Consider the following 18,240-nt stretch of genomic DNA (forward strand, 5'->3'; position numbering starts at 1 on the left):
CTTCCTTTGTCTTTTTGGGATGAAGCTGTCAACACAACGTGTTATACCCAAAACCAGTAAATCATTGCTAAGCGTCACAGGAAAACTGCCTATGAGCTACTTAAGGGAAGGAAACCATACATCTCTTATTTTCATGTATTTGGGGTGTGTTTGTTACATCCCGAGTCAAAGAGATCAGTGCTCAAAGTTTGAAGCTAAAGCTGATGAAGGAGTGTTTCTAGGATATTCTAGTGTATCCAAAGATTTCAGGGTATTCAATCTTTCAAGGAAAACTGTTGAGGAAACAATTTATGTCAATTTTGATGAAGACTCATTCATTCATGATCGGATTGATCATCCCTCATCAATTCTGGATGAACTTACTTACAGTCCTTCAAACCATGTTCACAATTTCTTGCCAAATGACATTGAGCCTGTTGTTTCCAATGTTGATCAAATCATCAACTCACAACCTATCTCTGAAGATCAGCCTGTCATCTCTGAAGAAAATAAATCATCAAATCAAGAAGATTTTGTTTCAAACAAAACGAATGAATGCTCTAATCCTAGAATTCTTCGAGATCATCCTGAATACCAAATCATTAGAGATGTAAATTCTAGAATTCTCACTCGTAGCAGAGTTCAGTAGCAACTTCTGCATGTTTGTGAATTTTGTCTCGATGATTGAACCAAAGAATGTTGCTGATGCTTTGAAAGAAGCTGACTGGATTAAGGCTATGCAAGATGAGCTGAATGAATTTGAACGCCACTATGTATGGACTCTTGTTCCAAAAACTCAAGGAAAAAACCATCATTGGCACTCGCTGGGTATTAAAAAATAAGATGGATGAAGATGGGATCATTATAAGAAACAAAGAAAGACTTGTGGATCAAGATTTTTGTCAACTGGAAGGATTAGATTATGATGAAACATTTTCTCCTGTTGCTAGACTTGAAGCAATTCATCTGTTTCTTGCCTTTGCTTCGTTCAAGAGCTTCAATGTCTATCAAATAGACGTTAAGACTGATTTCTTACATAGAGATCTTCAAGAAGAAGTTTTTATAAAGCAACCTCCAGGGTTTGAAAATGAAGATTTCCTAATCATGTATATCGTCTTGATAAAGCTGTCTATGGATTAAAGCAGGCACCTAGAGCATGTTATTACACATTGGCAAGCTATCTTCTTGCGAGTAGATACAAAAGAGGAAAGATTAACAACACATTGTTCATTAAACACTCAGGATCTCAAATCATTCTTGCTCAGGTGTATGTTGATGATATGATCTTCGGATCCACTGATGAGAAACTATGTTTAGAATTCGCTGAGATCATGGTCAAGAGGTTTGAGATGAGCATGATGGGTGAACTAACTTTCTTTTTAGGTTTGTAGATTAAATAACTAACTGATGGTATTTTTGTTTGTCAAGCAAATTACATCGCATATATGCTCAAGAAGTTTGGTTTTTCTTATTGCAAGTCGACAAAGACTCCGATTTCCTCAGCAGCGTCTATTGGAGCTGATCCAAATGACGTTAATGTGAATGCAACCCTGTATCGAGGAATGATAGGCTCACTACTCTATCTCACTGCCAGTCATCCTGACATCATGTTTGCTACCATATTGTGTGCTCGTTATCAATTCAATCCTAAGGAATCTCATCTTCTTGCTGTACAAAGGATTTTTCATTACTTAAAACATACACTCAATCTTGGGTTATGGTATCCTCGTGATTCTGAGTTTAAGTTGGTGGGATACACTGTAACACTCGGATTCAGGAATTTTACCTTTTAGTCCTTGGGATAATGATTTTCTTGAGAAAGAGGCCCATTCGTACGCTGGGCGTACGTCTATGTATGCTTAGCGTACATGGGCATGCAGAGTCGGGACAAGGAGCCACGTACGCGGGGTGTACGAAGCGTACACAGGGCGTGCGTAGCCATTTGCTAAAACCCTAATTTTAGAGCATGATCCCTATTTAAGCTTACTTATGACCCTTGGACCCTCACTCTTATCAGCCTCCACTGCCTTTGATCGTCCCTAAACCCTGGTTGCCATTGAGAGTGATCTTTGAGCTTGAAAGTGACTTTAGTGGCCTTTTTGGTGTGTTTGTAAGAAGAAGAAGTTGGTGAGCAAGGAAGCCATTAGCCTTGTAGTCAAACCATTTCTCTAAACAATACATCAGGCGAGTTGATAATTGTGGACTAGGAATAATGACAATCGGTTGGGATGCGTGTGAATTGGTATAATGTTTTATAAATATCTAAGTTAAGAGATATATCTATACTGTTCAGTTGGTTTGGTAGGATTGATAATTATAGATTATTATCATAATACTATTATGGGATTGAAAACCCTATGTGTCTCACCAGGTTTTCCAACCTGACCTACTTAAATTATATGCATCAAAGGTAACAGGGTTAAAAACTGTTGGAGCTTGTTTAGGATGTCGAGTGATTAAGAGACAACCTACAATTGTGTTCAGGACCATTAGGTCTTTACGCTATAACAATGTTATGTATTGATTATGACATCCTTAGATTTTTTGTGTATTTTGAAACAACATCTTTACTCAAAGATATTTTAATAAAACGAGATAGTTTCCGCAAAATGTTTTATTGTACCAGAATTTTACGCAACCAAAGATATTATGATTTTAAAACGTATTTTTTTTTGTTCTAAAAGATTGGAGATGTCACATAAGTGGCTCATCAATGGATACCATGGTTTATTAGGGACACATCTGGTGCACCCTTGCACCAAGATGATACAACTTGTGCAAGGGACGGTGCATCCTCTTCAAGGATGGCACATCCACACTCACAATGGCGCATCAACCTTCCAAAGTGGCACATCCTTCTTCCAAAGTGGCACACCTTGACATATAATGGCACACCCTCTTCCCAAATGCTTCATCCAAGCATCTAGATGGCACATCCAATCTCTATTTGGCACATCTTTATCGTGGAGCATCACAAGATGCTCCATTCCATTCTTAGGTGCTCCGTTTCTTTATCATATGCTCCGTTCCTTTCTCATATGATCCATTCCTTTCTCAGATGAGCCATTCATTTCTCCGATGATCGATTCCCTTCACAGATGCTCCATTCCACTCCAGGTGCTCCATGAAAATGCTCCAAATGCTCAAGTCATATTTAACAAATACATATATATTAAAAATCACAACTCCAAACATGTATAATATGCAAAATAGAACACCTTAGTTTCTCCTTCAACAATGTTACATAAAATTTGCATATTAAAAGTATAATAACATATCAATCGAAAATATAAAATAACATATCAAATGAAAAAAAGCTTACAATGCCTAAAATAATAGTTTAATGAACTTGCATAACCTTGATTACAACTTACATTTCTGTACTTCAAAAAAATTAAAGAAACAAATAGACATTTTAAAGCAAGTAAAACTCACTGTGTTTTATAGTTTTGCTTAAAGAAGTATATGAAGTAAGAGAAAGGAAATATATACCATACCTAATAGATTCTGAAACTTTGACATAATCTTTAATAACTTAATCATACATAAGTGGAACCATTGAGTTCAATAATATTTTATTCCCCTTCTTGTATCTCCCTTTTTTGCAATACACAATCTTGTCCATATAAGGACCAGTCATGGAATTTGAGAATCACTTATTAACCACAAAAGTACAAACTCAATTATCTCTTCCAGTATTGCATCTAGTAAATACTTTGAAAAAGAATTATACAAAACTAAAGTATACATTGTAAATCGACAATAGTAAAACGTTGACAACAAAATTAAACTTATTTAAATAAACAATTTACTCGATTTAAATCGAGGGCCAATTTTTGATGCGTCATGTACAGTTTAAATAGTAATGGTTAGAACTGTGGAATGAAACACCCTTAATAAATTTAGCAACTAAAAATAAAATTGTGTTGCCTACCCAAAAAGCAAGACCTGGTGACTTTTGATAAACTTGAATCTTGCTACATCCCTTTCCCACTAAACTCCAAATCTGTTACTAACGGCAAGCAACATTTGGTAGTTGGTAATTGTCATATTCTGTATGGTATCAATTATTAGTGATATAAAATTCATGAAAAATATCCATCAAAAGTAAAGAAACATGTTGTAGAAAACCATAAAAATTTGGGTAAAGATTAGATAAAGGATGCCTTTTAATAAAAAAAATCCATAATTCACTCTAAAATTTATGGAAATTAGGCTTAAAATAAAGTAATTTGAATATTAAAGGTCTTAAAAGGGGGTGTACCCACCAACATTCATCAATCTTAGTCTTCATGAAATCGTTAGGGCACTAATGATTTAACCTAAGTCGCTCATAAACAAAATTGAATTCCAATATAATATGTACTGTATGTAAAAAATGAAATATTTCTGGGACCTCCCCCATACTTTATGCCTTGTGTCCACCCTGACTCCAAACATCATAGCCATCGACAACATTAGAAGAGGGTTGTAGAACAAAAGAGGAAGATGAGAAAGCGAAAGAGAAGAGGGTCACCGTTAGGATGAGAGAGAAGAAAGAAAGATATATTTTGAATGTAACATCCATAAAGTTCATGAAAAATTTAAACTTTTCAAAACATTCCAAAACCATCCATTGTTTACAAATTGTTTTGAAAATAATCCGATATCAGAGTTTTCCTAGAAATCACAACATGAAAAACGAGGAGGTGCACGATCAAGCAATCGCCTTGCCGCGATCATCCGAAATACCTGAAACAAAATCTACAACTGTAAGCACGAAGCTTAGTGAGTTCCCCCAAAATACCCATATAAGAAATAACACACATATAATAACAACACACTATGGGCCCAATCAACCATCGGGTTGGAATGCCCCAGGCCCTCAACCATCGGGTTGGAATGACAATATTCTACGGGTACAATCATTCTCGGGATGGTATACCCTCGGCCCACAACCATCGGGTTGGAATGCCCATATACTATGAGTCCAATCATCCTCTGGATGGAATACTCTCGGTCCACAACCATCGGGTTGGAATGCCCACATACTATGAGTCCAATCATCCTCAAGATGGAATACTCTCGGCCCACAGCCATCATGTTGGAATGCCCCAGTCTGTTGGCTCATGCACAAAGTAGAAAAGCCTCAACCACCAATCAAGCATATGCACATATATCAGATAATCACATAACAGTCTACAGACAGTCAAACCGATCTATAGATCACTAAGCATAGCAACATCCTATCTACCAGGATACCGATCTAACAGATCAAAATAGTAATAAAACAGGATAACAATCCAAAGGGCCGGCCTTGGTGCCTTCGACCCTTGAGTATAGTGAGGAAAACTCACCTTACAAGTAGTGCTGAATCAAGAAGATCAAATCCCAACTCTCAGCTTCGATCTTGACTGCCTACAACCACCATGTGACTCACTTCATTAAAATCCTGAATTACCAAGATACCCCCAGAAGTCAAACTTGGTCAACCTTGGTTAATGTCAAAGTCAACAATCAAGGTCAACAGTCCATGTCGACCCAAATCGTCGAGTGCATCTAGCAACTCGTCGAGTTCCTTTGGTGTTCAGAAAACCGGGAAAAACCCTAGCCAACTCACCGAGTTTGCTCAGTATCTAGAAGGCGGGAAAACCCGATCCAACTCGTCGAGTTTTCCTAGCCTTAATGCATTCAGACACTTCCAAGCGAAACCAAAGCCCCAAACTATAGATATGGTCTCTTAGGACTGAAATACCACGTAAAGTTGCTAGCTCTATGTCCATGCATGGCATCAAGAGGGCTAAAAGACTCAAATAAGGATTATCAAGGGACTTAGGACACGAAGGAGGGCCAAGACTTAATTGAGGTTGGCAACTTTATGTCTATGGAGGCCATGAGATGTCTAGATCTGAAGTCTTAGCTTCATGACATGCTTGAAGATTGACCCCAAAATAAGATAATAATGGCCATAAACTTTCAAATGAAGAGATATAGCAAAAGGATGGTCAAGGTATCGACTTTATACCTCCAAGTGGCTTCAACAACACTGAAAATCCTGTATCTAAAGCTTCCCCCTTCAACTTTGCACCACCAACTTCAAGCTCCTTCAAGAAAGGCACCAAAGAATACTCTTTAAGCTCATACACACTCAAAATGGGGAAAAAGGCACGATTAGGGTTTTCTCTGGACTGAGGGGACGACGAGGGAGGCTAAAAATGGGTCATAAGTTCTTTAAATATGGTGCAAAACCCTGAAAATTAGGGTTTTCATGTTCAGCCTTCAACTCGTCGAGTTGGGGCCTTCCAACTCGTTGAGTAGACCCTGAAATATGCGCGGCCATTAAACTCTACACGACGAGTTGGAGCCTTCCAACTCATCGAGTTGCCCTGAAAATATAAATAATAAACTTTAAATTTATACCTGAAGATTGGGATGTTACACTGAAGGAAGTAGTATACATGGTGGAACCATCTAAGGAGAATATATTGGTTCTCGTAGCACCTGATTGGAAGAGAATGACGGTGGAAACCTGTCCGACTTCAATTTCAAGCTGGCTAAAAACCACCTATTATTTAAAACTGACAACTAAACCAGAAATAGGAAACTTGTACTGTTTATAAGCCTGTTATGTTTTAATTATATATATAATGAGTACTTGATTAGAGTGAGTTATTCACTAGTTCAAATATAGAATGTTTACATAAAACCTCTTTTATTTATGATGATTGTACCAAGGTTTATATTCTACCACAATGACTACATAACTAGTGAATTGGCAAAGCAGGTAAACCGAGAAAATGGAAGTAGATAATATATAGGAGGGTAAACCATTCTAAGATTCTACATACTAATGTTTGGTTTTGTATCTCTACTTTTTTTTCTTTTAGAAATATTACGTATGATATTTACTAGAATGACTAACTTATGTGAACATATATCACAAACAACCATCATATTTAGGGAAAACTTCAATGACCATGGATTCTAAAATTTTCAATTTTCAAACTGTATTATGATTTTCAAATTGACAAAAAAAAAATTATTTTTCTAACAAAACTTGCAATTTCAAATTTCGAAATGAATTTCAAACCTATTTTTCTAACAAGAGAACTTCTAAATTTTGAACATGCCAAAAAAATGTTGAAAATTTTCTTTAGCCTATTTAATGGTGTTGTTTTTATGATTTCAAATCCTCAGCCTATTGTAACTTACGAATTTCCATAGATGCCATGGAAGACAATATAATATATATCGGGGGGAAACGCCATATTATTCCCCATTACAAACTGTACATATAGTTTCGGTATAAAGAATGTTGTTTGTGATATATGGACCGAAGTAACTACCTCCTATGCAACTAAAACTCGGTCATAACAAATAACTAGTCCTAAATAGCGTGTCATACATTGGTTAAGTGGCTTGGAACTTGAAGATGACAGAGATAATCGTAAGTTTAAAGGTCCAAGAAAGAGTATATATTTCTTAGTTAAGTGGCAACTTGGTGAAATCATGCGGGAGACTAGTCTTTCACACGAGTTGCTATTCTCCAAGAAATAACTATTCATTCTTAGATCTTCGAAGAAACGACAATTAAACTTCATTATATATATATATATATATATATATATATATATATATATATATATATATATATATATATATATATATATATATATATATATATATATATATATATATATATATATATCTACTCTAATAAATGAAGATTTTTTTTGCCACATGTCACACTCTCATTCAATTTGTCAAATGTCATTTTGTAGTTATTTTGAATTAATTTTTTTTCACATGTCATTTTATGAGTTTTTTATTTTATTAAATTTCACATAATATTTTAAAGTAATAATTACAATAAATATTGTAATAAATGGATATCAATTTCATTAATAAACTTACATTTTAATTTCAAAATTTCCAAATTAAAGCTAATTAGTTTCTTTTGTTTATTTATTTAAATTATTTGTTTAAATTTAAAAGATAAAAAACATTTCAATTATAATAATTTATTATTTTTTTAATTTGACCTTTATATTTAACTTTTAAAAAAAAAAAATTAACACATGTAATACATGAGTCTCACAACTAGTATATATATATATATATATATATATATATATATATATATATATATATATATATATATATATATATATATATATATCGAAGAACCTCTTGTAATTAAAAAGATAACACAATGAATGTTAAATATGAAATAGAAATAAAAAATTTAACAGCTAAAAACAACACAACTCTAATAAGAAAAGTTTAAACAGAGAAATCATGACCTAATGATTAAAAATGCAAAACCCTAAACATGATTGTAGAGTACACATGAAATTGTTCCTTCACCAAACTAAACAAATTGTTATTATTTAAAATAAATAAGATATATTTCAAGAATTAAGATTGACAAATAAATAGATATACTATTTCCATAGTAATTTGTGTATATCAACATAACTAAAATTAAAAAGTAACAATGTATCTGTAATATAGTCTAAAACAATAGAATATTTTTTAGAATATAAATGGCAGAGTGATCAATTGCATACAAACTTTTGCATAGAATGATAATTATAATGCACTTCCTTAACTATTATAGCTAATACATAAATTTCTTCACCGAACTATTAAAACGTGACTTATACCTAGTAAAACGTTAACAATTTTGAGCTTAATTATATCTTTCTCTTATCTTAACTTTTTAAAATTATTGTAAATTAATAGTGATAAAAATTATGCATATATATATATATATATATATATATATATATATATATATATATATATATATATATTATATCTCGTAATGTTAATGTATGACTTGTAATTTTGGTGACCTGAATAAAACCCGACCCGAACGAAATAAGCAAAAACCAAATGACGATTATGAAATGGTGAGTGTTTGGAGTAGGCCAATGACCGATTGATAATACTCAGGTAAAAGACCATATTGATACCTTCAATACTATTATCCTGGATTTACAAGGTGTCAACATAAAAATTGATGAAGAAGATAAAGCTCCTATTCTCTTATGATCACTACTAAATTTACTTGAGAATTCCGTTTATACCATGTTGTACGGAAAAACAATGATCATTGTCAATGATTTGTAGGATTCTTTTCTAATTAAAGAACTAAAACAAAAGGGTTTCCTATAAGTGAAGATGTTTCTAGTTTAGGACTGTTTGTAGGCATGGGAAGAACAATAGAAAGAGTTATTTTCGAAATTGGGAAAAGTCAAATTCAAAATCTAAAGTTGTGGCTAAGATTGAATGATGTACTACAAAGAAAAGAGACACTATATAAGTAAAAAGAGATTATCCACAAAAAAACAAGGAATTTAAAAGCTGAATCAAATAATAATGTCAATGTTTTTATTGTTTATGACAATTATGATGAAGGGGCCTTATGTGAAGTTTTGATTGTATGTACAAGTAGTTTTGTCGATGCTTAGATCTTGGACTTGGGTGCATCTCATTATATGACCTATAATTGGTTCAAATCTTTCAAAGATTAGAATGACAAAATTAAAACAGGTGATGACGGGATACATAATATCAAGGCAGTGGCACGGTGTAGATCACAATGTATAATGGTATGGTAAAAAAACCGATTATTGGTATATTCCTAATCTTTAACAAAAAATTGATTTCTCTTGACACTTAGGCCAAGAGTAGGATGAAGTATTTTGGTAAAGACAAATGGACAAAATATGCAAAGATGTTATTGTAGTTATGAAATGAAAGTTGCAACATGGATTTATTTTCTGGAGGGAACTTTAATCTAAGGAAAAATGGATGTTGGAACAACATAATGAAAGGACAAAGATATGACATTGTATATTGGGACACATGGGTGAGAAAGGTTTGCCAATCGTGAGTAAACATGAGCTGTTTGATGGAAAAATAACTAGAAAAAAGGTTGTTATATATTTCTCAACAAAGCTACATTGAGAAAGTGTTGCAATCATTCAATATCGGTCAGTCCATACCAACTGGAACTCCTTTGACAACATACTTTAAACTTAATCAAAGCATCATACCGACTTTGGATGAAGAAAGAGATTACATGAGAAGGGTTCCATAGTTAGGTGTTATTGAAAGTCTCATGTATGTTATGGCCTTTACTAGACCTGCTTTGGCTCATGAAATTAGTATGGTACGTATGTTTATGATTAATCTAAGAAAACTCACTAGGAAGAAGTAAGTGGGTTATGTGATATTTGAAGGAAACGACTAACATTTGTCTGGTTTATGGTATTACGAGCATACAAAATCATGGCTTGGTTGGTTATGGAGGACTGGACCATGGTGGTGATCTGATGAAAAGAAGATCACTTACATATTATATCTTTACTTTATTCAGATATGTTGTAACACTGTAAACTTGCAAATAAAATTTTCATTTTTAAAATCACATAAACTCAATATCACATTTTCCCAAAACCACAAAACGTATAAGTTGTCAAAACACAAGTCAACATAGTTTGATAAAATCCCAGAATCCTCAAAGTCATGATCTCTAACTGGTGTATACAATCAAGCCGACGCCTTCCCGCGATCCTGAAAAGTACCTGAAACATATATCACACAACACGGTAAGCGCGAAGCTTAGTGAGTTCCCCAAAATACCACACACAAATAATTAGCCTCTCATGGCTATATCTCAATAAGGGTCATCCGGTCATGTGTCTCAGTGAAGATACTTCGGTCTCACAACTCAGGTCGGACCCTCCAGTCCTGTATCTCAGTGAAGACCCTCCGGTCTTACAACTCGATTTGGACCCTCAGGTCCTAACAATAACAGAATAACTCAATATGGCACAGGAGTAATGTACAACATAAATCACAAAGACAAAATGCATGATATCACATAACTCGGTATAAGCACATAAGACCCTCCGGTCACACAATGATTACCACTTAGGTAAGTATAGTGAGAAGACTCACCTCGAATGATGAACAACTCCTATAAATGCTGCTGCTGCACACCGGCCTCTAACACTGAGCCAAACCCACAATTAACCCAATTAGGATCTAAGACCAAACCCTCACTCATTAGGTCTAAAGATAGTCCACTAACCGGCCCATAAATAACCCAAGCCCATTGGGCCCACCAAGGCCCAATACTAAATGGGCCCTCCCAAGGCCCAACCCTTAAACTTAAGTCCAAATGGCAAGCCCAACACAAGGGCCCAAGACATATATATATATATATATATATATATATATATATATATATATATATATATATATTCCTCTGATCCAAAATCTCCAATACAGCAAGCCCAAAATCCAGGCCCAACACTTAAGGCCCAATATGAGTTTGATCCCAAAAAGCCTACAACGAGGTTACGCGGGGCATACCTCCCTTGGTACGCTCAGCGTACGCATAAATCCTGATCAGGGAAACTAGACCAGTATGTGGGGCGTACTAGGACTTACGCGGGGCGTAATGCTCAGGTCCAGAAACTCCATTTTCGACTTAACCACTTCAGCCCAAAGCATCCAAACCTCAGGGAAGCTTCATTACAAGCTCCTAACTAATAAAGTTGGCGACTTTATCAGTTTGCATGTCTTAATGGGACCCAACTTCCAAAATAACTATTAAGACTCTCTTAAATCTTCTTAACACATGCATGAAGAAGTCTAGACGACCAAGTTCTCATTTTTATGAATCAAGGCAACCCAATACACTAAAAAGGACAGGAGATTTGCTATGGAGTTCACCAAACTCACAAAGTTCCAATCTTGGGACATAAAACCCTAAAAATGGACCCAAAACAAAAACTAGCACAACAATGAGCAAGTTTCAAACTTTATACCTCTCGAAGATGCACCAACAAGGGTAGAAATCAGATCCACAAGCTAAAAGCACAAGCTATCCTCTTTCAAGACTCCTTCTTCACCATGAGCTTCACCAAAAACACTCAAATGAGCCACCACACTCACACAAGCCATGGAAACGAGATTAGGGTTTTGGGAGGAGTTGGTGGCTGGAAATGGTGGCTGAAAATGAGGCCATCATGCTCCTTAAATAGGGTCGCCTCTAAATATTAGGGTTTACATTCTCTGCCTAGTACGCCCAGCATACCCTCTGGTACGCCCAACATACTAGGTGGTCTCCGCGTCTATGCTACGCACATAAGTACGCTTAGCGTACACATACTTACGCTCTGCGTACTCACTTGCCACCCATTTCTCAATAAGGACTAAACTTGCCAAAACTTCAAACTATCATAGCTTCTTCGTTATAAGTCTGTTTCCAACCAACCTCATATTCTCGGAAAGGTGGCGAGAAGCCCTACGCTTCTAGTAACTCGTCCCAGCCTCAAGGCTTCCTCATGCCCGAGTGGCAGCCCACGAACCCTAAATCACAGACGATCCGAAACAGGATGTTACAATTCTCCTCCACTTAAATTTGATTTTGCCCTCGAAATAGCTCCTTATGATTACTCGGATCCAATCAATTAGCCCAAGAAGCGCAACCGAATATTCGGAACATAAACGATCTCCCCAAGACAACCGAAACCAATCAGAACCCTCCAACCCGGAGAAGAACGAACCCTTCATCGTTGCAGAACCAAATCTGCCTCTCCAAAACTTGGAATCTATAGTGGTATGTCTCCCCGACTGATAGCCCATGCGGGACATCCCTATGTCATTCGCTCACCGAATAACAGACCCGATAAAACACCTCCAACTCTGATTACTTTGTCGCGACTGATGGAACAAGTCGTTGACCATAATTAGCTGCTGAACACTTATGCCCGACATACCAGTCCATTCTGACCGAAACCCAAAGAAACGGGGGTCACCTCGCACCAAGGACCAACCACCGATACTGCTATCAGAACCTATCTGAAGAGTGAACCTCAATACTCTGCCCTCAATACTAAATGAAGACCTGCCGATCCTCATGGAAACCGAAACCCTATACTAAGTCCGACCTCCCGTTAGACAGAATCATTTCACTACCGACCCCAAGATGATTCAGCTTCGGCCCCGAACTCAATGACCATGTCTGACCAAACTATCCCCTGATATCCGGAAACATAACTCCAGCAGCCTCTCAATTCTTGACACCAAATCTGAATACAAGATCGACTCCCGAACCAACAGTTGGACCACCAAGGCTACTCTAGCACATCCAGCGATACGAATCCACAACCGATCGATCCAACCGAGCTATGTCAACCAATCATACTGTACACGTATTCACTAAGTTCGATTTTCCCCAAGAGAGTATTACAACCGATCTGCTGTCACACATCACCTCCGACCTCTGTCGTCTAACACTTGCTAATTCCGGGCGTGCTGTGGTCCTCCTCAGGCCAAACGAACCGACCCACCCAGGTCTAAAACATCAGATATTACCCATAATCTCTCAAAATGGAATCCATCTGAAATTCGAAATTCCCAACTTGCCTATCCTTCACACAGATAGAGCCAACTCAAACACAAAAGTTTAGTTCGACACAGAATTGGAACCACTCGTATCCAATCTGTTACTCAACTCAAGACCTGAGACCCGCGAATCCACGCCTACATTACTCCTCCCATCCTTTCGATTTGCGATAACTTCTCCCTCGATCGAGATAATACGGTTTCCTACCATCACAGAGACCCCATTCTTGCCCCTGATCTGGCAACCAGGTTCCCACGGACTCATTTGGCAAGGACTCATTTGGCACCGGAACAATTTGTAAGTATGGAATTTTGAGAAGAGGATATTTATGATTTATTAATATATTATAAGTTCTAATATATTAATATGAAATCATATTATTTAATTAGTATTGATCAAGAATTAATTTGGAATTAATTTTGTGATCAAAAGAGACTAATTAAATATATGGGGATTGATTGTGTAAATCACTCTTTCTTATAAAGTGGGGTTATGATCCATAGTTCTTTATGTTGGGCTAAACCCATGTGGTGACCCATGGATACTCCATGGAGGTTAAAACCCATGGAGCCTAAGGAATGTGGAAAGTCATGCACATTAGGGTTTGCATGGTGTAACCCTAGTTGTGTCACACTATATAAGAAACCTCATGGCTACCAAAATCCGCACTTAAGTGAGATACTAGAGGGCTAGCCGATTTTCGTGTGTGCAAGACAATCACTTCTCAAGTCCTCCATTGTTGGTGGTGTTGTGTGAAGCATTTGAGGCATCACAATTGGGGTACTAGGCTCTTAAAGGCTTATGGTTTCAAAGCTACGACAAAGGTAAGTCATCTAACTAGATTTTTGTAGTGTATATACTCCATAATATGCTAGTTAGGATGATGCCTTGGAAAATTGAAAGTTGTCATGTATAATAGAGAAAACATAGATCCAAGGCATCTAGGGTTGCATGTACACCATAGGAGTGTTAGAATGCTCAAAACCCTTCAGTGGTATCAGGGCCTAGGCTTGTTTTCCATTATACTTAATGCTACTTGTTTTCAAAGCTTGGAAAAATCGATTTTCTGCTTTCTGGACAGTGAACTCGCCGAGTCCACTGACAGACTCACCGAGTCCACCCTAAAAACTGTCCAACTCGCCGAGTCAGTTCATGCACTCGACGAGTTGGTGCTCCAGAATACAGAATTTCGAGTTTTAAAGCCAGAATTGGACTAGAATCATTACCCTAAACTGGTTTTGAACAAGTAAACCTGTTTTGATGTGGTAATGATAGTGCTTATCCAATTTAGAAGATAATTGTCAAAGTTTCAAATTTTATATTAGTTTATATGATTCTTGAAAATTGTTGATGTGAATTATCTTTGCTTATGAGTTTGTGTAGATCATAGATATTATTTGACATTCCTTGTTAGTTTAATTGTTGATCTAAAGGCCTTTTAATGGACTCCATAACTTGTCCTCAAGGTATGGAATTCCAAAAGTTTTTTTTTTCTTAAAAGTCATTTAAACTCATAAGTTATAGAAATGAAAGGTTTTGAATAGTTTCAAAACTTTCCCTCAAGTTTTGGAATTTGTAAAGTCACTTAAGAATACTTTAATTCCAAACCCTAGAATTTTAAAAGTTTAAAATTCACCCTTTTACTTTATAGTATTATAAGTTTAATAATATATGTATAAGATCAAGTCAGTCTTACCGTTAGTGGCCTCATTCACGAAGCCGGACTATAAGGGGGGTATAAGGTTACTGCCTATAAAATGGCAGTTTAATGGGTGTCCACTCTCACCCACCGCTTCCTTGACTGGTGGAGGGTCGTTAGCCGAACGGGTAGAATAGGACTATAACTCTCATTAAAAGCATAATGATAATAATAAAGTAACAAATTTTTTTATTAAATTCCTAATCTTAGTTACTTTACGAAAATGTGAAATTGATGTTAATCCATGAAAATTGCACTTTGCACCTTACCAAGTCGTTGATAGAGCATATGTGGTTAACCGACACATTAACTTGGACTAGTAAGGGTGGCAAATGGTGGCTCGATTTTTATCATAAGATCAATGGAGTGTGTGTGGTTAACCGGCACATTGATTGGGTGATAAAGTCGAGAGTACCAAGCACATTTTGCATGGTTATTTACACCTTGTTTGTGATCCTCGGTATCCCAGTCACAAACTTGAAGGGCATAATCGAGATTTAAACATGCCATTGAATTGTTCAATGAATCTCAAAGGATCTAGGAGTTTTAATCCAATTAAAACTTAATAACAGTTTTGTTTTTTATGATGGAAATTGGTAAATCGTCATTTACCTACCTTCAAATATTTTGCAAGTTGGATTACGACATCCCTCTTCCAATTTTTAAAATATTGTGTTGGGTCCTAGCCTTAATATTTCATTTTGGGTGTTACATTAAGGACTCTTTATCTAATCTAAACTTTGTCTTTCTTCCTTTTCAGATGTCTTCCAACACTGCTTCTGGCTCAAACCCTACTGGCTCCTTCTCTCTCATGAATTTGTATGGGAGAGTCATCTTTGATGGTTCCAACTTCAATGATTGGATTAGGAACATCAGGATGGTCACTCGCTATGAGGACAAATAATATTTCCTAGACAAGGAGCTTAAGGAAATCGATGAGTCTTCTGCTACTCCTGAGGAGATCGCTGAGTTTAGGACCCATGAGAAGGATGCCACCAAGGTGTCTTGTATCATGTTAGCCACCATGACAGCTGAACTCCAAAAGTCCTATGAGGACTTCTACCCTTTTGAGATGCACCAGGACTTGATGGAAAAATACCATCAGAGTGCTCGTCAAGAGAGGTATGAAATCATCTCTTCCATGATAACTGTAATGCCCCACTTCTGGTATGTAATTTTAATTAAAGTATCTCCATTTCTTAAGGGGTACTCGACGAGTCTGTAGCCCGACTCGTCGAGTAGAAGCGGGATGAGCTCGTGATTTAAGTTGGCTACTCGGCGAGTCCATATGTTGGGACTCGGCGAGTCTGCCTGTCTGGATGAAGCCCTAATTTCAAGGGTTTGTACCCTATTTAAACATCATTATAGCCTCCCACCCCAGCCTCCAACACCTTTAGAGCATTTCCCCTGTAAACCCTAGCCCCCATTGTTGAGTTTGAGTGTGTTTGTGCTAGTTTGGAAGCTTTGGAAGAGAAGGAAGGAAAGAAGGTCCATAGAAGAGAAAGGAGATCCAAGAGTTAGCTTCCATCTATTTCTCATTCAGGTAATAAAGTTATTACCTTGTGTATTCCTCTATTAAACCCTCTTTCATGCTTGTTATGTATTCTTTGGAGCCTTTTATGATTCAAAACTTGAGATATGGACTCTCCTTTGGATGGAAACCTTAGATCTGGACGTTATTGAACTCAAGGAGCTCATTATAGCCACCTTTATGCAATCTTGGCCTTGTTCCAAACCCTAAGTGCTTAGTATTTGTTGTTTTTGGGCATTTTAGCCTCATACTCTTGTGCATGCACGTAAAGTTGGAAACTTTACATGTAAAACCAGTCCTAGAAGCTCAGATCTATGATCTGGAAGCACTGAAATCGATTAGAATCGACTGTATAGTAATAACATGCTTGGGACTCGGCGAGTTGTTCTTCAACTCGGCGAGTTGTTCTTCAGACTCGACGAGTTGTTTATACGACTCGGCGAGCCACAGACTGGACGTGTTCATATGATGAAGGAGAACTCGCCGAGTTGTTCATACAACTCGGCGAGTCGGATGAAGTTAGACTCGATGTTAATATCGAAGAAGAACTCGTCGAGTTCCTGCCAAACTCGACGAGTAGAAGCAAGCAGAGGACTAGAAGGGATAATAAGGACTCGGCGAGTTGGCGGCCCAACTCGGCGAGTCCGGACAACTGGAAGTTGACTTTGACCAGGAAGTTGACTTTGACCAGGGGTAAAATAGTCATTTTACCCTGAGATTAGTTACCAGTATTTGATTTAGTGTTTATGGGATTTGTAGCCGGGGAGTTCCGGAGCAGCAGTCAGGCAGTTTCAGATTTAGCATCTCGGCAACTAGCGTTACGAGGTGAGTTTCCTTCCAGTAGGAACGGGTCTACGGCCACAATGCCGACCCGTTTAGTTAGCAGTAGTTTCGGACTTCGGTCCGATGCAGTAGTTCAGTATGCTTGATGTCTTTGTGATTCAGGCATGGTTACGTGTTATGTGTTCCGGACTTCGGTCCGATGCAGTATGCAGTATATGTGTTTATGCCAGTAGTTATGATTATGCTATGCTATGTTCAGTCAGTTCCTGACTTCGGTCCGATGCAGAGGGCGAGGCCCTGGTTAGTTCCGGACTTCGGTCCGATGCAGTTTCCGGACTTTGGTCCGATGCAGAGGGCGAGGCCCTGGTTAGTTCCGGACTTCGGTCCGATGCAGTTTCCGGACTTCGGTCCGATGCACAGGGCGAGGCCCTGGTTAGTTCTGGACTTCGGTCCGATACAGTGGGCAAGGCCCTAGTCAGTTCCGGACTTCGGTCCGATGCAGTGGGCAAGGCCCAGTAGTTGCTTTATATGTTATTGTGTGGTATGTGGTAGATTGGGGGAGCTCACTAAGCTTTGTGCTTACAGTTTCAGTTTTTGGTTTCAGGTACTTCCGCTAGTAAGGGGAAGAGCTCGGGATGATGGCATGGCACACACCACAGCTTCAGTTTATCCTGGGAGTTTTATCCAGATATTTTGATATGTTTTGACATCAGTTGATTTGATAAACTTATTATGACATTTTGGAACACATGATCCATGGATTTATCTTTTAAATATTTGATATGATGATTTAGTAAAGTTTTCAAACGAAAATTTTTGGGTTGTATTTTTGGGATGTTA

The sequence above is a fragment of the Lactuca virosa genome, chromosome 1 (assembly GCF_052849685.1).
Source record: "Lactuca virosa cultivar CGN04683 chromosome 1, Lactuca_virosa_CGN04683_v6, whole genome shotgun sequence".
Classification (NCBI taxonomy): Eukaryota; Viridiplantae; Streptophyta; class Magnoliopsida; order Asterales; family Asteraceae; genus Lactuca; species Lactuca virosa.